Source organism: Elephas maximus, chromosome 8 (genome assembly GCF_024166365.1).
Source record: "Elephas maximus indicus isolate mEleMax1 chromosome 8, mEleMax1 primary haplotype, whole genome shotgun sequence".
Classification (NCBI taxonomy): Eukaryota; Metazoa; Chordata; class Mammalia; order Proboscidea; family Elephantidae; genus Elephas; species Elephas maximus.
The window spans coordinates 130,584,260-130,605,468 of record NC_064826.1 but is presented as its reverse complement, the minus strand read 5'-3'; positions in this window follow the sequence as shown (position 1 = coordinate 130,605,468).

Genomic DNA, 21,209 nt, shown 5'->3' with positions numbered 1-21,209 from the left:
GCTATGGCTGCTAACCAAAAGGTCGGCAGTTCGAATCCACCAGGTTCCCTTTGGAAACTCTACGGGGCAGCCCTACTCTGCCCTATATATATATATATAGTAGACCTCCCTGATGATGCAGTGTTTTAGCACTGGGCTGCTAACTAAAATGCTGACGCATTTTGAACTGGCTAACTTCTTCGGGGAAGAAAGATGTGGCAGTCTGCCTCTGTAAAGATTTACAGCCTTGGAAAACCTATGGGACAGTACTACTTTGTGCTATAAGGTCACTAGGAGTCAGAATCGACTCAATGGCAATGGATTTTACGGGCAGCAGGCCACAATATAAAGTTAGCTTAAGTAGTTTTAAAAAGTGAAAAAAGAAACTTTTCCAGAGTAGTTACACCGTTTTACACTCCTACCAGTAATGTGTGTATGATCTGATTTCTTTCCATCTCTCCAGCATTTGGTGCTGTGATTATTTTTTATTTTAGTCATTGTGATAGGGGTGTAGTTTGGCACTTATATAACACTCAACAGGCAATTACCATAAGATTCATCAGTTTCCTCTTGTGCATTCAACCCATACAAATCGACATTTATTTTCACACAAAACCTGTACACAAATGTTCATAGCAGCTTTATTTGTAAAAGCCCAAAACTGGAAACAACCCAAATATCCTTCAATAAGTTAATGATTAAACAGACTATGGTGAATTCAAACCACAAAACAATAAGCTAACAAAACCAGACCTGTTGTTGTTGAGCCAATTCTGACTCATGAAGTACGGTGCTTAACTGTTTAGCCCAGGGACAGTACTCAACAGTAAGAATAAACACAGTCTTGATAAGCCCAGACTTGGTTTAAATTCTAATGAAAAAAGCCAATCCCAAAAGGTTACATGCCCCATGATTCCATTTATGTAACATTCTTAAATGACAAAATTACAGAAATGGAGAATTGGTGGTTGTCAGGGATTAAGGAGATGAAAATGGGAAGGAAGTGGAGGTGCTTATAAAAGGGCAACACGAAGAGTCCTTGTGGTGATGGAAATGTCCTGTATCTTGACTGTGTTGGTACGTACATGAACCTATACATGTGATAAAATTTAATAGAACTAAACACACTCACATATACACACACATACATGCAATGAGTAAAACGGGAAATCTGAACAAGATTGGTGGATTATATCAATGTCAATATCCTGGTTGTGGTATTGTATTATATTTCTGCAAGATGTTGTATTTGCCCGTTAAAGTATATACAAGATCTGTCTGTATTGTACCTTGCAACTGCATGCGAATCTACAATAATCTCAAAGTAAAAGTTATAATTAAAATAAAGTTTAAGAGAGTGTTCACTCAGTCAAACACAATTAGCTTATAAGGAGGTGATGCATCAATTGTTGGACGCCCAGTATGTGGTGGACCCTACATCCTCCAAGCTCACCTCAAGACTTGTTCATCATCTTGACCAAAAGGGGTACCTGTAAATTCTCAGTGCAAATGCAGAAAAACTATGACCCAGAGGCTTGGTTTGGTATATCTTTCCCCTTACTTAGCTAGACTTGTGTTTGCTATTAGTTTTGTAATATTTACTTTATCAGACAGGGCCCAAGTAGGAAAAAATAATAAAATGAAACATAGATATATGAAAATAAACAAAACTCCCAGGTCTTGTATTTAATAAAGGGAATTGGTTACTAGGTGTTAGGAGAGGTGGAAAGGAAAAAGGAGGGGAATTTGAAGAACAACACAAGAAAAAAGAGCTGATACTAAGAGATCAGTAACTTCAGGAAGCAGCGCCATTACTAGAACTGGGGAAAGTAAGTAAGGAAAGGATATGGTGTTACTAGAATTGCTGTTTAAATTGCACAGAGGAGCTGCCCTGAGTGATCTACCAGAAAGGGAAGCTGTGGTTCAAACTGGTAACACAAAAGGGTAGCAAACACTTCCAACTTTCTGATCTATCATGGTTGTTTTCTGTTGGTAGAATCCACAAGGAAATTAGCTGACAAGTGATCCTGGGCAATGTAGATTATAGACAATTATTCCTACAGTTACAGAACTGAGATGGGTGAATGTAATGCCAAGAAAGGACAGATATAAAAAGATACAATCTCTTTTCACCTTCATTTACATGTAAACAAATTCTGATAATATACAGAAATGTTTGACTAATTATACCAAAAAAGTAGAAATGAGGTGAATAGAAAGACAGTATGTCACCTTACAGGTTCTATGAAGTTGAACAATATTCATACCACCATCCATCCTCTATCCGTCTGTCAGTTTGTCACACTGCAGTGGCTTTCATGTTGCTATGATGCTGGAAACTATACCACCATTATTTCAAATATCAGCAGGGTCACCTATCGTGGACAGGTTTCAGCAGAGCTTCCAGAATAAGACAGACTAAGAAGAAAGGCCTAGATGTCTACTTCTGAAAATTAGCCAATGAAAATCTTATGAATAACATCCAAATTCTAGAAAAGGATGTTACGTTTGGTAAAGTAGAGGGTCAGAAAAAATGAAAACCCTCAATGAGATGAATTGACACAATAGCCTCAACAACAGACTTAAACATATCAAAGATCATGGAGATGGCACAAGACCGGACAACATTTTGTTTTGTTATACAAAGGTTGCCATGAGTCAGAGCCAACTTGATGGCAAGTAACAACAACAACAACAAAATATTACCATGAGGCTAGGATCAGTCCATGAATTTATCCATGCTCTTTTTTTTTTTCTTGAATACAATTCAGCTATACCTCCTTTGCTGAATAAAGGCATATCTCCAGCACCAGTCATCATATCTGGGAATGCACACCCTTTGGAAAACACAGTAGGAGGTATACGATTATGTGTTGTTATAGTAGTATCAATTTCCATATTTTCAACTTCTATGTGTATTTTTCTTAAAATTAATTTGTCCCAAAACATGCCTTCAGCACATATTTCACGCCACCGCTTTCACCATCAACCTTTTTCCAATATGCAAAACAAAGTCAAATTTCTCACCTAATGTTTACTAAAGTATAATCCCCTGGAGAAGTCACTGAATGGAGCAAATGGTTAAGTGCTGAACTACTAGCAGAAAAGTCGGCAGTTTGAACCCACCCTGAGGCTCCTCAGAAAACAGGCTTGAAGATCTGCTTTTGAAACATCACAGCCTTGAAAACCCTGTGGAGTAAGTTCTATTCTGCACACATGGGGTTGCCATGAGTCAGAATAGACTTGCCAGCAACTAGCAACAACAACAGTCCCTTGCAGGTTATAAACTCATATTCATGCCTTACTTGAATGCAAGTGTCTTATCTCCCTTAAACATTCGATCAGTTCTCTGCTAACGTATTCCTCCCCAGCACTTTCTAGACTACTGGGGATACTTTGAAGATATTAATGGTCCAAAGCCTATCTGCTTTCTGATATTTATTTCTACATAATAAATTGCATTCATAAAAGCAAAATGTATATTTATATATAGTATCATTCCATCTAGATATAATACAGCATATATAGGACATATTCCATCTAGAATGTATTATCCAGAACTTTAAAAGACAGATGCATTTATTTAAGATTGACTTTTTTCTTTTGGGTATAAATATGCTAATATTGTCAAATATACAACTATTATTTATTTTCAAACATTAACTGAAATAATTAATGAGACCGACAGCCTGCAAGCACCATTACCAACCCCCAACTTGTAAGTGGAGTAGCATGAGCCACCTCCCCTTCTAACTGGTTTCTCCAGATGTTTTTTGGCAATCGACCAACTTCCTGCCCAAGATAAAGAAAAAGAAGAGGCTAGGGTCTGCAGACCACAGAACCAGTTAAGAATCTTTCCCGCCAGGCATGCGCAGAACCATCAATCCACACTTTGGGTGAGGCCGGAACTTTTCTCCAACCAGACGGAACCAAACTTTAGGAGCCCAAGATTGAGGAAGACTTTCAGAAGTGAAGGGTCTGAGCCTAAGATCTGGTTACAGAGCCCCCCCCCCTTTGGACCGAGCAAGCACAGACGACGGAGCTGCCCCAGCAACACTTTTTTTGGGCCAGACCAATGAAAGACCTTGCTCCTTCTCACCAGGACCGTTCCCCTAATAAATACCGTTTCAGTCATTGTTCCTGGAGCCATCTTAGTGAGGCAAGTTCCAGTGTGTTCCTCTGCTTGGCCAACCAAGTAAAGCTGCTTCTTTCACTTTCACCCATTTTGTGTTTCTATAGCTGCACCAAGTGAGGACCAGAGACCCCGGTAACACTAAGGTATGTAATTATTTTTAAATGTAAAACTCATTGTCTCTTGTCAAGTCAACTCCGACCCTTGATGACCTTATGTACAACATAATGAAATGTTACCTGGTTCTGCATCATTGTCACATCAGCAGCATGTTGAGACAATTGTACCAATCCATTTCGCCAAGGGTCTCCCTCGCCCTCACTGGCCCGGTAATTCAACAAACATGATGTCCTCCTCCAGAGATTGACACCTTTGGATGATGTGTTCAAAGCAAGCAAGTCAGACAGTGTTTTGTAGTGATCTATAAGATTTTCACTGGCTAATTTTGGAAAGTAGATCACCAAGTTTTGATTCGTTGTGTTAGTCTGGAAGCTCCACTGAAACCTGTCCACCATGAGTGAGCTTGGTGGTGTTGGAAATACCAGTGGCATAGCTTCTAGCTTCATAGTAACATGAAAAACACCACAGCGCAACAAATTGGCCAATGGGTGGTGGTTGTCTCTTGTTACAACTGTTTAAAACACTTCCAGTTGATACACAAAATCGAAATTGGACTCAAACTGTGAGCTTTCGGATACATGTGGCTATTTTGACACCAGCTTAAAAAAAATTTTTTTTTTACCTAATTCCAGCTTTACGTACATGAATTTTCTAAAACTACACTCCTTTAATAAACATTGCTTAAACCGTTGTATATAATTCCTAAAAATTGAGAAGAAATAACCTGTGTCACAAACATTTCTGCGAGAATCATATTTATAATACTGTGCTTTCAAGAAATGAGTAGTCATGATCGCACTTAATTGCATTTTCATCTGTTTATTAAAGTCTTTTTGATGATATATCGTGTGATATATGATATGTAACCCAAAAGGATATTAGAGAGTTGAATGGCATTGGTTTGTCCAAAGTCTTCCAATCCCAACCATGTGAACAAAGCCTCTCACTTTTTTAAAATCTATAAAAGAGGGAAAATAGGAATAGGATTGTTGCTGAACTCTGTACTATTCTAGAATCACTTTTTGATTGTTTCTATAATACCCCAAACCAGAAAAATAATTATTGCCTCATGATCACAGAAAATTATAAAAAATAGGTGTCAATTTAAATAAAATTTTTTGATGATATGGGGACGAATAAAAAGCTTTCAATAACAATAAAAAATTTTTTTTTTTTACATTAGGATAAGATTTCAGTAACCTCACCCTCCCAGGGTCCCTTCAGGGTCGGGAGTGGTGACAACTTTTTTGCTGTTCACCCCAAGTTCCTGAATTAACCCATAAATTTCCCCTATGCCCATCCACACTTTATAATTAATCTCCTTAAATCCTAAATTGATTGTCCAATGTTTCATATTTGGGTTTCTAGTTAATATGAAACTGGAAGATGTGAAGCATTGTGTAATAATTTTTCAATATTCACTTAGGGACATGAAACAAACTGAAGATTGCGATCCCTGAAATAAATACTTTGCAAATATATATGTTATGGAGTAATACATATGGAAAGAATTTAGTAATTATCTAGTCTCTCATCACCTACCCCCTCTATAATATTGAATTAAATGCTCTCTTCAGTTAGGATTTTTTTCCCCAAGCACTAACAAAGTGAATTAGGAAATATTGTCTAATTATCTTCAACTGGAATTGCACTTTTCATATAATCAATCCAAGAAAAACTCTCTTCATTTTCTTAATTGGCCAAAAATATAAAACAAAATAAAAATACTGTAAAAAAACAATATATTACGAATCTTCAAGAAATTATAAACATGTATGTAAGAAGCAGAAGAGAGTAAAGATCAAATTTCTGCTAAGGCTGAGTGACACAGTGTCCTCTCATCCTTTTTTTAAAAATTTTTATTGTGCTTTAAGTGGAAGTTTACAAATCAAGTCAGTCTCTCACATGAAAACTTATATACACCTTGCTACATATTCCCAGTTGCTCTCCCTGTAATGAGACAGCCCACTCCCTCCTTCCAGTCTCTCTTTTCGTGTTCATTTCATCAGCCTCTAATCCCCTCTACCTTTTCATCTCCCCCGCAGACAGGAGATGCCAACATAGTCTCAGGTGTCCACCTGATCCAAGAAACTCACTCCTCACTGGCATCCCTCTCCATCCCATTATCCAGCCCAATCCCTGTCTGAAGAGTTGGCTTTGGGAATGGTTCCTGTCCTGGGCCAACAGAAGGTCTGGGGGCCATGACCACTGGAGTCCTTCTAGTCTCAGTTATACCATTAAGTCTGGTCTTTTTACGAGAATTTGGGGGTCTGCATCCTACTGCTCTTCTGCTCCCTCGGGGGTTCTCTGTTTTGTTCCCTGTCAGGCAGTCATCGGTTGTAGCCAGGCACCATCTCATTCTTCTGGTCTCAGGCTGATGTAGTCTCTGGTTTATGTGGCCCTTTCTGTCTCCTGGGCTTGTAATTACCTTGTGTCCTTCGTGTTCTTCATTCTCCTTTGATCTAGGTGGGCTGAGACCAATTGATGCATCTTAGATGGCTGCTTGCTAGCGTTTAAGACCCCAGACGCCACTCTCCAAAATGAGATGCAGGATGTTTTCTAAACAGATTTTATTATGCCAATCAACTTAGATGTCCCCTGAAACCATGGCCTCCAAACCCCCACCCCTGCCACTCTGGCCTTGGAAGCATTCATTTTATTCAGGAAACTTCTTTCCTTTTAGTTTAGTCCAGTTATGCTGACCTCGCCTGTATTGTGTGTTGTCTTTGGTGTCACCTAAAGTAGTTCTTATCTACTATCTAATTAGTGAATACCCCTCTCCCACTCTCCCTCTCTCCCCGCTCTCGTAATCATCAAAGAATATTTTCTTCTCTGTTTCAATTATTTCTTGAGTTCTTATAATAGTGGTCTTATACAATATTTGTCCTCTTGACTAATTTCACTCAGCATAATGCCTTCCAGATTCCTCTGTGTTATGAAGTGTTTCATGGATTCATCATTGTTCTTCATCAATGCGTAGTATTCCATTGTGTGAATATACCATAATTTAATTATCCATTCACCTGTTGATGAGCACCTTGGTTGCTTCCATCTTTTTGCTATTGTAAACAGTGCTGCAGTGAACATGGGTGTGCATATGTCTGTTCGTGTAAAGGCTCTTATTTCTCTAGGATATATTCCAAGGAGTGGGATTGCTGGATTGTATGGCAGTTCTATTTCTAGTTTTTTAAGGAAGCGCCAAATCGATTTCCAAAGTGGTTGTACCATTTTACACTCCCACCAGCAGTGTATGAGTGTTCCAATCTCTCCACAACCTCTCCAACATCTATTATTTTATGTTTTTTGGATTAATGCCACCCTTGTTGGAGTGAGATGGAATCTGATTGTAGTTTTGATTTGCATTTCTCTAATGGCTAATGGTTGTGAGCATTTCCTCATGTATCTGTTAGCTACCTGAATGTCTTCTGTAGTGAAGTGTGTGTCCATATCTTTTGTCCATTTTTTTAATTGGGTTATTTGTCTTTTTGTAGTTGAGTTTTTGTAGTATCATGTAGATTTTAGTGATCAGGGGCTGATCAGAATTGTCATAATTAAAAACTTTTTCCCAGTCTATAGGTAATCTTTTTACTCTTTTGATGAAGTCTTTGGATGAGTATAGGTGTTTGATTGTTAGGAACTCCCAGTTATCTAGTTTTTTTTTTCTACATTGTTAGTAATGTTTTGTATACTGTTTATGCCATGTATTAGGGCTCAAAACATCCCTATTTTTTCTTCCATGATCTTTATCATTTTACATTTTATATTTAGGTCTTTGATCCATTTTGATCTTGTTTTTGTCCGTGGTGTGAGGTATGGGTCTTGTTTCATTTTTTTTTTCAGATGGATATCCAGTTATGCCAGATGTGTTAAAAAGACTGTCCTTCCCCCATTTAATTGCTTCATGGCGTTTGTCAAATAGCAACTGCTCATATGTGGATGTATTTATGTCTGGATTCTCAATTCTGTCCATTGGTCCATGTATCTGTTGTTGTACCAGTACCAGGCTGTTTTGACTACTGTGGCAGTATAATAGGTTCTAAAATCAGGTAGAATAAGGCATCCCACTTTCTTCTTCTTTTTCAGTAATGCTTTACTTACCTGGGGCCTCTTTCCCTTCCGTATAAAGTTGATGATTTGTTTCTCCATCTCATTAAAAAATGTCTTTGGAATTTGGACCGGAATTGCATTAAATGTATAGATCGCTTTTGGTAGTGTAGACATTTTTATGATGTTAAGTCTTACTATCCATGAGCAAGGTATGTTTTTCCACTTTTGTAGGTCTCTTTTGGTTTCTTGCACAAGTGTTTTGTTGTTTTCTTTGTATGAGTCTTTTACATCTCTGGTAAGATTTATTCCTAAGTATTTTATCTTCTTGGGGGCTACTGTTAATGGCATTGATTTGGTGATTTCCTCTTTGATGTTCTTTTTTTTGGTATAGAGGAATCCAACTGATTTTTTTTATGTTTATCTTGTATTCTGATACTCTGTAGAACTACTAGTTTCAGTAGTTTTCTTGAGGATTCCTTATGGTTTTCTGTGTATAAGATCATGTCATCTGCAAATAGAGATATTTTTACTTCTTCCTTGCCAATCTGGATGCCCTTTATTTCTTTATCTAGCCTAATTGCTCTGGCTAGGACCTCCAGCACAATGTCAAATAAGAGTGGTGATAAAGGGCATCCTTGTCTGATCCCTGATCTCCAGGGGAGTGCTTTCAGTCCTCTCATCCTTTGAATTCTCTTCAAAGCACCTTCTGAAACCCTAGCCTTCTTTTATTTACAAATGAGCTGGATAAAGGGCGAAGGTTTCAGAATGGGTTTTATCTAACATTGGTAACACCTTTAGAGTCCTAGAACTCTCCTTGAAGTGCGTGAGCCCTTGTCACTCATTTATTTCAAATATGAAGCTGCAGCTGAGTAAAACTATAAAATGAAATGCCCTTTGTTCCTTTTGTTTTCTGTTTTGGCATTCTGTTACATATATGAGTTGGCCACTGTTGTTTTTTCATAGAGAACAAATTTACATATAATCAGGAGCTTATCAAAATTTTACTTTTACTGGAAAATATAATACCTTAATTTTAAATGGTCCATCTTCCTGAAACACTTCCCTAACATTTGGGAGAGAAAAAGACCAATAATTGGAGGAATTGTATAGATGATCTATTCTGTATTTAAACAAAAAACAAACAAGTGGATTTTTTGGTAACAGCTTCATTGAGATACAATTCACATACCTTACAACTCATTCATTTAAAGTGTAAAATTAAACAGATTCACACAATTTTAGAACATTTTCATGACGTGCCAACAAGCAGTCACTACCCATTTCCCCCCAACCTTTCCAGACATAGATGGCTATTAGTCTATTTTATTCCTGTGTTGTTGTTATTGTTAGGTGTCGCCAAGTCAATTCTGACTCACAGCAGCCCTATGTACAACAGAAATAAAAACTTCCCAGTCCTGGGCCATCCTCACAATCATTGCTATGTTTGAGCCCCTTGTTACAACCACTATGTCAATCCATCTCATTGATTGTCTTCCTCTTTTTTGATAACCCTCTAGTTTCCCAAGCATGCTGTCCTTCTCCAGGGATTGGTCCCTTCTGATAACATGTCCAAGGTATGTGAGATGAAGTCTGGTCATCCTCCCTTCTAAGGAGCATTCTGGCTGTACTTCTTCCAAGAAAGATTTATTTGTTCTTGCGGCAGTCCATGGTATATTAAATATTCTTCGCTAATACTTTTTTAATACCATATTTCAAATGCATCAATTCTTCGGTCTTCGTAATTTACTTTCCGGCTTTCACGTGTCCCTATAGGTTTGCCTATTACGGGCATTTCACATAAATAGAATTACTCAGTATATGGTCTTTTGTGACTGGCTTCTTTTACTTAGCCTAATGTTTTCCAGTGTCATCCATATTGTAGCCCGTATCAATACTACATTCTTTTTGTTGCCTAATGATATTCTACTATGTACGTATGCCATATTTTATTTATCTATTCACTGGTAGACATCCAGCTTGCCTTCACTTTTGGGCAATTATGAATAATGCCACTATGGAGATTTGTTCAGAAGGTTTTCTGTGGACATATGTTTTCATTTATCTTGGGAATATACCTAGGAATGGAATTGCTGGATCACAGGGGATTCCTGTGTTTAACGTTTTCAGGAACTGCCAAACTGTTTTACAAAATAGCGGTACTATTTCACATTTCCACCAACAATGTATGAGAGTTCTGATTTCTCAAACCTTTGCCAAAAGTTATTATTAAAAAAATTTTTTTAAATTTTTTTATTATAGTCACCCTAAATTTACCTTTAATCAGTGCTTTCACTGCACCCATAAGTTTTGCCATGTTCTGTTTCATTTTCATTAATCTTAAAACAATTTAATTTAATTTACCATGTGATTTCTTCTTTGACTGACTGCTTAGGAGTGCAATGCTCAATTTCCACATATTTCTCACATTTTTTTTCTGTTATTGTGTTATAATTACATTCCATTGTGGTGGGAGAGCATACTTTGCATTAATTCAATTTTTAAAAGATGAGCTGAGGCTTGTTTTATGGCCTAGCACGTGACCTGTCCTGGAGAACGTTCTATGTCCATTTAGAAGAATGTGTATTCTGCATTTGGGTGGATTGGCCGATTGATTCCTATTTGATCTAATTGGTATACAGTGGTGTTCAGGTGTTCTGTTTATTTTTGCATCTTTTGCTTTTTTGTTATAAACCTTATTGAAAGTGGGTATTAAATTCCCAACCATTATTATTAAGTTGTCTATTTATCACTTTAGTTTTGTCCATTTTATTTCATGTATTTTCATTGTTGTTAAGTGTATATGTTTATTTTATAGCCCCAATGAATTGATTCTTTTATCAATATAGAATGTCTTTATAACTGATAATATTTTTGTTTTAAATTCTATTTTATCTGATATTAGTTTAGCCCCACAATCTCTTTTATAGTTGCTGTTTGCATGATATATATTTCCATCCTTTTATTTTCAACTTATTTGTGTCTTTGAATCTAAAATGTATCTCCTGCAGACACCATATAAAACCCATTGCTGTTGGATGTTTTTTAAATCCAGCCTGACATTCTGTCTTTTGATCAGATTGTGTAATCTGTTCTCACTTAATGTTGTTATTGATATAGTTGGATTTACATCTACCATTTTAATTTTTTTGTCTCATGCTTTTATTTGCATATTGCTTTTATTTGCATTTAGTGAATATTTTCTGCTATAACATTTTAATACCTTTAATGACTTTTTCACTGTATTTTTGAGTTATTAGTGATTAGTCCAGGGTTCATAATAAACATCTTGCCTTGCCAGGACCTACTTTATATTAACACTAACTTAATTCCAGTCAGATATGATAGAGACCTTATTCCTATACAGCCCTATTCCCTCTTCCTCATTTTTTATACTATTATTGTTATGTTTATTACATTAATATATGACACAACACCAATAGTATATTGATATCATCACCAAAACCAAACCCACTGCCATTGAGTTGAATCTCACTCATGGTGACCACATGTGTCACAGAGTAGAAATTCTTCCATAGGGTTTTCTTGGCTGTAATCTTTACGAGGTCCCTGGGTAACACAACTTGTTAAGCGTTGGACTCCTAAGTGAAAGGCTGGCGGTTCAGAGATGCCTTGGAAGTAAGGCCAGGTGACCCGCTTCCAAAAAGTCATAGACTTGAAAATGCCTTGGAGAAGTCCTGCTCTGCACACGTGAGGTCACCGTGAATCAGAATCAGCTCGATGGGAACTAACAACAATCTTTCTGGAAGCAGATTACCAGAACTTGCTTCCGCTGTGCTACTGAGTTGGTTCCAGTCGTTCAGTTAGTGGCCAAGCACAAACCATCTGCGCCACCCAGGGACATATTATTGATATAATTACTGCTTCGTAAAATTTTCTGTTTTCTTAAGAAGCTGAGAGGAGAAAAAGAGAGTGTATATATTAGCACTATATATTTGTAGAGTTATATTAACCATCTTGGAGTCCTAGTGGCACAGTGGTTAAGAGCTACAGCTGCTAACCAAAAAATCAGTAGATAGATCCACCAGCTGCTCCTTGGAAATCCTGTGGGTCAGTCCTACTTGGCTGTATAGGGTCGCAGTGAGTTGGAATCAACTTGACGGCCTACAACAACAACGTTAACCGTCTTATTTGTCCCTTCTTATTCTTTTCATTTATTCCTGTGGATTTGAGTTGCCATCTGATGTCATTTCTTTACTCCAATAGAGCTTTGCCTTCACCCACCTCCTTCACGCTATTACTGTCAAGTGTATTACATTTCTGTATGTTAAAGTTCCAACAATACAATATACAAATATTCTTTAATACGCTTACTTTTAAAATCAGTTAATGACAAAAAAGTTAGGAGTACTGCATCATCCCCTTTTATAATTACCTGTATAATTATCTTTAGTGGTATTTTTTTTCTTTGTAGATTCAAATTACTCTATGTGTCACTTACTTTCAGCCTGAAGAATTTTCTCTAGTATTTGTATATATATATCAGAGTCACCTACAAGAAATACTAAATATATATATGTATTTTTATATATATATAGGAAACCCTGGTAGCATAGTGGTTAAGTGCTATGGCTGCCAACCAAAGAGTCGGCAGTTCGAATTTGCCAGACACTCCTCGGAAACTCTGTGGGGCAGTTCTACTCTGTCCTATATAGGGTCGCTATGAGTCAGAATCAACTCGACAACACTGGGCATATATATATGGAAACCTTGGTGGCGTAGTGGTTAAGTGCTATGGCTGCTAACCAAAAAGTCGGCAGTTCGAATCTGCCAGGTGCTCCTTGGGAACTCTATGGGGCAGTTCTACTCTGCCCTATAGGGTCGCTATGAGTCAGAATCGACTCAATGGCAGTGGGTTTGGTTTATATAAATATATGAAACACATATATACATACATACATGTATGTATATAAAAGACTTTCAGTTTTTGTTTGTCTATAAATGTATTTCTCTTACATTTTTTCTGGATACAGAATTCTTGATTAACAGTCTTTTTCTTTCAACTATTCGAATATGTCATACTTCTACTTTATGGTCTCCAAAGTCTCTGATGAGAAGCTAGCTGTTAATATTATTGGGGGTCTCTTTTATGTGATAAGTCATTCTTCTGTTGCTGGTTTCAAGATTTTCTTTTTGATGTTAATAATAAAAAACAAAATTTTATTAGAATGTGTCAGAGTGTGAATATCTCCGTTTTTTTCCTACTTGGAGTTTTTTAAGATTCTTGAATGTGCAGGTTAATGATTTCCATTGCATTTGGAAAGTTTTCAGCCATTATTTCTTCAAAACTTTTTCCTGCTCCTTTCTTACCTCCTTCCATTGCTCCCATTATGCATATGTTGGTGTACTTCATGAGTTTCTGTATTTTTCTGAATCTCTGTTAATTTTCTTTATTCTTTTTTTCTCTCTGATTTTCAGATGACATCATCTTTATTGATTTATCCTCGAGTTTGAGCATTTTATTTGCCAGCTCAAATCTATTGCTGAGCTCCTTTAGTGAATGATTTTTTAAAATCCATTCTGATAATCTCTGTTTTAATTGGTGTATTTAGACCAGTCATATTTGAATTCATTATTAATATAGTTGTGGTAACATCTACCATGTTTGTAATATTGTGTATTTATTGCAGTTTCTTCTTTGTTTCTTTTTGCCTCCTTTTTTTCTGCATCTTATGGTGTTCATTGAGCATTTTATGATTCCATTTTATCTCCTATTTTAATGTATCAGTTATACTTCTTTTTAAATGTTTGTAGTGGTTGTCCTAGGGCTTGTAATATATGTATTTAACTCATCTCAGTCCACCCTCAAATAACACTGTACCACATCATATGCAATACAGGAAACTTATAAAAGAATACTCCCATTTCTTTCCTCTCATCTTATGTGATATTGTTGTCATTCATTCCACTTACCCATATGTCTCAATCACGTAACACATTATTACTACTACTTTATTCTTAGACCAATTAAGTATAGGGGAAAAAAATAAAAGATTTTACTTTATCTTCACTTATTTCTTCTCTGATGCACTTTTGTTTCCTTATATAGACCTGAGTTTCAGATGCTTATCATTTTCTTCTCTCTGAAAAATTTCTTGCAAGGTAGGTCTTACTGGTGACAAATTCACTCAGTTTTTGTTTGCATGAGAAATTATTTCTCTTTAATTTTTGAAGGGTAATTTTTCTGGATATAGAATCCAGGTTTTATTTTTTGTTTTCTTTCAACACTTAAAATATTTCACTTTACTTTCTTCTTACCTGCATGGTTCTGATGAGAATTATGCTGTAATTCTTATCCTTGTTTCTCTATAAATAGGGATTTTCTTTCTCTAGATTATTTTAATATTTTCTCTTTGGAGTTTTGCAGTTTGAATATGTTATGCCTAAGTGTAGATATTTTAGTATTTACCATATTTTTTTATTGGGTGTTTTTACGCTCCTTGGTATTCCCTGAGCTTCCTGGATTTGTGGTTTGGTGTCTGTCATTAATTTTGGAAAGTTCTTGGCCGTTATACTTCAAGTATTTCTTATGCCCCATTCTCGTATTTTTTTCACCTCTGATTTTCCAATTACACATGTTATAGCTTTGAAAATGTTATACTTCCTGGATATTCTTTTTAGGTTTTTAAATTAATGTTTTTCTTTGCTTATTAGGGTGGGGAGTTTCTACTGACATGTCTCCAGTCTCACTAACTCTTTGCTTGTTCATATCTAGTCTGTTGATAAGCCCATCAAAGATATTCTTTATTTCTGACACTGTTTTTGATAACATCTTCTTCTGGTCCCTTAAGAGATTCCATTTCTCTGCTTATATTAGCCATCTGCTCTTGCAAGTTATCTACTTTTTTCATTAGAGCCCTTAACACATTAATCAACCTATCCTGTTGCTGTTGAGTCGATTTCAACTCATAGCACCCCTATAGGACAGGGTAGAACTGCCCCATAGAGTTTCTAAGGAGTGCCTGGTGGATTTGAACTGCTGGCCTTGTGGTTAGCAGCTGTAGCACTTAACCACTGTGCCACCAGGGTATCAGACAGGAAATTTAAAATAACTAATCATAGCTATTTTAAATTTCCTGTCTGATAATTCCAAATTTTGTGTCCTTGGTGGTGCAAAAGATTAAGCACTCTACTACTAGCTGAAAGGTTGGTGATTTGGACCTACCCAGAGCCACCTCAGAAAACAGTCCTGGTGATCTGCTTCCAAAAGATGACAGCACTTAAAAACCCTATGGAACACAGCGCTACTCTGACACACATGGGGTTGCCATGACTCAGCATCACTCAAAGGCAACTAACTACAACAACATTTTAAATTTCCTGTCTGATAATTAAAAATTCTATATGAGTCTAATTCTGATACCGTCTCTTCAGGCTGTGTTTTTTCTTGCTCTTTAGCATGTCTTGTAATTTTTTTGTTGAAATTGGGGTGTGGTGTATCAACTGTCAAGAATTGAAGTAAATAGTTCTTTAATATGAAGTTTTGTGTTAATCTAGCTAGAAGTTTGCCTGTGTCTGAGGCTTCAAATTAATATGCTGTTTTACCTCCTAAAAACTTTTTTAAATAGAATTTGTGTTTTACAGTTCTTTCTTTCAGCTGTATTTCATTGTTATTGTTCTGGAACAATAACAATGTTGATGTGTTACTTGGTCTCCTAGAGTAGCTATAATAAAACGCCACAAAGTGACTTTAAAGTGACTCTAAAGAACGGAAATTTATTTTCTCACAGTTTTGTATGCTCAAAGTCTGAATATAGGGCATCAGCATGATCTTTCTCTCTCTTCTGTAGGGGAAGACCCTTCCTTGTTTCTTTCAGCTTTTAGTAGTCCCAGGCATTTCTTGGTGTTCCTATGTTTGTAGACAGATCGTTCCATGATACGTTCTACCTGTGTATGAGTGTATTTCTTTGTCTGTCCTCCCGTTTCATAAAATGCCACTAAGGATGAATTAGGATTAAGACTGACAGTATTCTGGTATGACTTAACTTCCAGGCTTTTACATGTTAGAGTTTCTCCCATTTAGTGAATTTTTCAGTTTAGTTATTGTACTGTTTAATTTCAGAATATCCATTTCTTTAGTATAGTTTCTGTCTCTTTACTGATATTCATTATTTGATGAGACATTGTTATCATGGCTTTATTTATTTGTAATAGGTGGTCTTTTTACCAGAATTTCAGTTCTGCACCTCACTTTTCTCCTGCTCTGTCAGGGACTCTCTGTTGTGTTCCCTGTCAGAGTGATCATAGGTGGTAGCTGGGCACCATCTAGTTCTTCTGGTCTCAGACTAATGGAGCCTCTGGTATATGTGACTCTTTCTGTCTCTTGGGCTCATATTTTCCTTGTGTCTGTGGTGTTCTTTATTCTCCTTTGCTCCAGGGGGTTTTGGACCAACTGATGCATCTTAGGTGGCTGCTCACTAGCTTTTAAAACCCCAGATGCCAATCATCAAAGTGGGATGCAGAACATTTTCTTAATAAACTTTTTTATACCAATGGACCTAATTGTACCCTGAAACCATGGTCCCCAAGTCCCTGCCCCTGCTACCCTGTCCCTTAAAGTGTTTAGTAGTATTCAAGAAACTTCTTACCTTTTGGTTTAGTCTAGTTGTGCTGACTTCCCCTGTACTGTGGGAAGTCCTTTCCTTCACCTAAGATAATTCTTGTCTACTATCTAGTTAGTGAATACCCTTCTCCATCCATCCCCACCCTTGTAACCATCAAAGAATGTTTTCTTCTGTGTTTAAACCTTTTCTTCAGTTCTGATAACAGTGCACTCACACGATATTTGTCCTTTTGCAGCTAACTAATTTCACTCAGCATAATGCCTTCCAGATTCATCCATGTTAAGAGATGTTTCGTGGATTCATCATTGCGTAGTATCCCTTTGTGTGTATATACCAGTATTTGTTTATCCATTCATATGTTAATGGGTACCTAGGTTGTTTCCATCTTTTTGCTATTGTGAACAGTGCTACAGTGAACATGAGTGTGCATATACCTATTTGTGTGAGGGCTCTGGGCTCTTATTTCTCTAAGGATGTATTCTGAGGAGCGGGATTGCTGGATCTCATGGTACTTCTATTTCTAGCTTTTTAAGGAAGTACCAAATCGATTTCCAAAGTGGTTGTACCATTTTACATTCCTGCCAACAGTGTATAAGTGTTCTACTCTCTCCACAACCTCTCCAGCATTTATTATTTTTTGTTTTTTGGATTAATACTAGCCTTGTTGGGGTGAGATGGTATCTCATTGTATTTTTGATTTGCATTTCTCTAATGGATAATGATCGTGAGCATTTCCTTATGTGTCTATTAGCCTCCTGAATGTCTTCTTTAGTAAACTGCCTGTTTATATCCTTCGCCAATTTTTTTAAATTGAGTTATTTGTCTTTTGTTGTTGAGATTTTGCAGTATCTTGTAGATTCTAGAGATTAGACCCTGATTGTATATGTCATAGCCAGATTTTTTTCCCAGTCTGTACATTCTTTTTAGTCTTTTGATGAAGTCTTTTGATGAGCATAAGACTTTGATTTTAGGATCTCCCAGTTATCTAGTTTCTTTTCTGGTGTTTGTGCGTTGTTAGTAATGTTTTGTATTCTGTTTATGCCATGTATTAGGGCTCCTAGCTGTGTCCCTATTTTTTCAGAGAGATAGTTTTAATAAAAAATTATTTGAAACTTGAAAATGAGGCAAAATGGTAGGTGGCATAAACTTCCAGTGTCATACAAAAGCAAAGGCCCACACAAAGATTATTTAGAGAAATGTGCTTTGTTAAACTTACTGTGTGCTATTGATTAAAAGTCATGAACTTAGTGAAGTTGCAAAGTAACTTGTAGTTTTTTTTGTCTGCTAGAGATGCAAATGATTTATTTTTTGTTTGGAAAAGTTAACCCACAGATTATGATTTATTGCTCTCCAGAACACTTTCCAGATTTATGTGCAACCCCAAAATCTTCTCTTAACATTTCTTTATTAAATTGCCTATAAATATCTCAAATGCTGTTGAATCAGTCACAACATCTTATTAATTTTTTCAGTAATCAATGAGTTGAATAACATATTTGGAACATGTTTATTTCATATTTGCACAAAATACTTCAGTACTTTAGCCCTTTTGCAAGTCATACTTTAGTGCTTGGCATAAACACTATCATAGGATCACCCTTCATTATATATATATATATATATATATATATATATGTATTTTATACATAAAAATGAAGGTGATATTATGATTTACATATAAATAATCAAGCATAGTAACATATATAGCTTTTAAAAAAATAGGCAAAAAGCAGCTCCTATAAGGTAAAACATTTACCATAAACATTGAAACTGATGTAATGAAAAACAGGAAATTAAGAAAAACACCTAATTCCACATCTGCCTTATGGGAGTGGGACTCAGGGAGGAAGGAACATTGAGACAATCCTAAGAATCCCCACTAGTGCTTTTTAATTTGGAAAAGAGTTGTTGGGGCATGGGGGTTAGTAAGCAACCCCAGAAAATTGATTGAAAGTCTCCTTGATTATAATCTTCTCAAGTGTTTCAATAAAGTTAAAAGATACGTTGAACTTGGCCATCTCCACATTTCCACACTGAAATGAGGAATTGATATGAAATGTGGACACTGACTTTTATGTTATCTGCGTGCTACTTACCCCTATGGGGCGCTGACACAATTGGTGAAGAATAATGGGTATGAGTACCCTTTCATAAGGATCTCAGAACTTACATTTGGATTCAAATGTTTGGTGATATTTTGACTCTGTTTCCATTCAGCCCCTAACTAAGCAACAATTCCTTATTGTTTGCATATTCAAAACATCTTTCTCCACTTTCTAGGTCAAACTGTATTCCTCTTCATCTATTCTTAGGTTCTGTTATGCATGTCAGTCATATTAGGAGTGTATGGGTAAGGTTTAGTTTGATTTATTTGATGCATAGAGATTTTCATGGAATAAGACAAGAGCCCTAAGACCATATTAGATAACCATAGTTCTGTAAATATCAGAGTATAAGCTTCATTGAAGAAGTCATAATTCATAATTAAGTGGACTAGGCTAAAAAAACAAAATTTTTTTATTGGATTTGTGTATTAAGCTCAACGAATTTCCACTTAATAGAGTTAAATTATCAGCTTGCTCCTTAATACTGTTTACTATCAAAGTTTTAACAATAGAATAATGACACTTAAGATTTAATGAGATTCACTATATAAAAGGCATATAAAGATCCTTTATATATATTGACTTATTTAGTTATGAAGGTATTATGCCCGTTTTATGAGTGAAAGGGCAGAGGCACAGAACAAGTTCTGCAAGTTCACGCAACCAGCAAAAAACTGCATGTGAGTGACAAATCTCTACATGTCTGTATTGGTTTCCTAGGGTTGTTTTAACAAAGTAGTACAAATTTAAAACAACAGAAATTTATTCTTTCACAGCTCTGGAGGCTAGAAGTCTAAAATCAAGATGTCAGCAACATTGGTTCCTTCTGGAGGGTTCTTACAGTTTTGTGTGTGTGTGTGGCGGGGGTCTTTTCTATGCCTCTCTGCTAGCTTTTGGTGGTTTCCCAGTAATCCTTGGTGTTCCTTGACCTAGAGCTAAATCACTCCAATCTCTACCTTCTTTGTCACATGGTGTTTTCCCTGTGTGTCTGTCTTTGTCTCTTCTCTCCTAATAAGGACACCACTCATATTAGATTAAGGCCTACTTTCTCCAGTAGGAATGCAAGCTAATTATATCTGCAGTGGCTCTATTTCCAAATAAGGCCACATTCACTGGTACCTTGGTTAAGACTTGAATGTACTTCCTGGGAGGACACATGTTCAACCCGTAACAACTTTAAAATTCAGATCTGAGTCCCAGCTCACAATTCACAGGCTTCAGGTAGATTTTGCCTGCAGATTATATGCATCATTTTTTATGCTTATAATTCTAGATAAAAAAAAATGGATAGATTTTAGGTAAAACAAAACTAGTATTCTATTCCCTTGTTCAAGAAACATTACTTTTTGGGACCATTTAATGGGAGATAACAGACACATAAATACTACATGGCTATTTAGAAAAGTTCAGAATTTAAGAGGCTAACTAAGACAGATAATATATTAGGATCTTTTGGGAAATGATGTACTTTACTTTTGACTGCATGGTCCACGAAGGTTTAGCGGAGAAAACATCAGCTGAAGTGGCTTCAGACAGGTTATCTTCATTTTTAATTAATTTCAACATTTCCATTGTTATTAGATGCCTTCAAGTCAGTTCTGACTCATAATGACCCTGTGTACAACAGAAAAAGAAACACTGCCTGGTCCCTCACCATCCTCATAATCATTGCTATGCCAGAGCCCATTGTTGCAGCCATAATGTCAAATCATCTCGTTGAGGGTCTTCTTCTTTTTCACGGACCCTGACTTTACCAAGCATAATGTCCTTCTCCAATGACTGGTCCCTCCTGATAATATGTCCAAATAAGTGATAACATGTCCAAATCTTGCCTTCTTCCCTTGCAAGGAGCATTCTGGCTGTACTTCTTCCAAGACAGATTTGTTCATTCTTCTGGCAGTCCATGGTATATTCAATATTCTTCGTCAACACCGTAATTCAAAGTCATCAATTCTTCTTCAGTCTTTCTTATTCATCGTCCAGCTTTTGCATGCATGTGAAGCGATTGAAAATTGCATGGCTTGGGTCAGACACATCTTAGTCCTCAAAGTCACACCTTTGCTTTCTAACACTTAAAGAAATCTTTTGGAGCAGATTTGCTCAGTGCAATAGGTTCTTTGTTTTCTTGACTGCTGCTTTAATGAAGGTTTGATGACATTTACTGACTTAGTATAGGATTAAGATAGGATACCACCCAGCACCCAAGAGGGATCGATCTTGTCCAGACTGAAAATGAAATGCTCC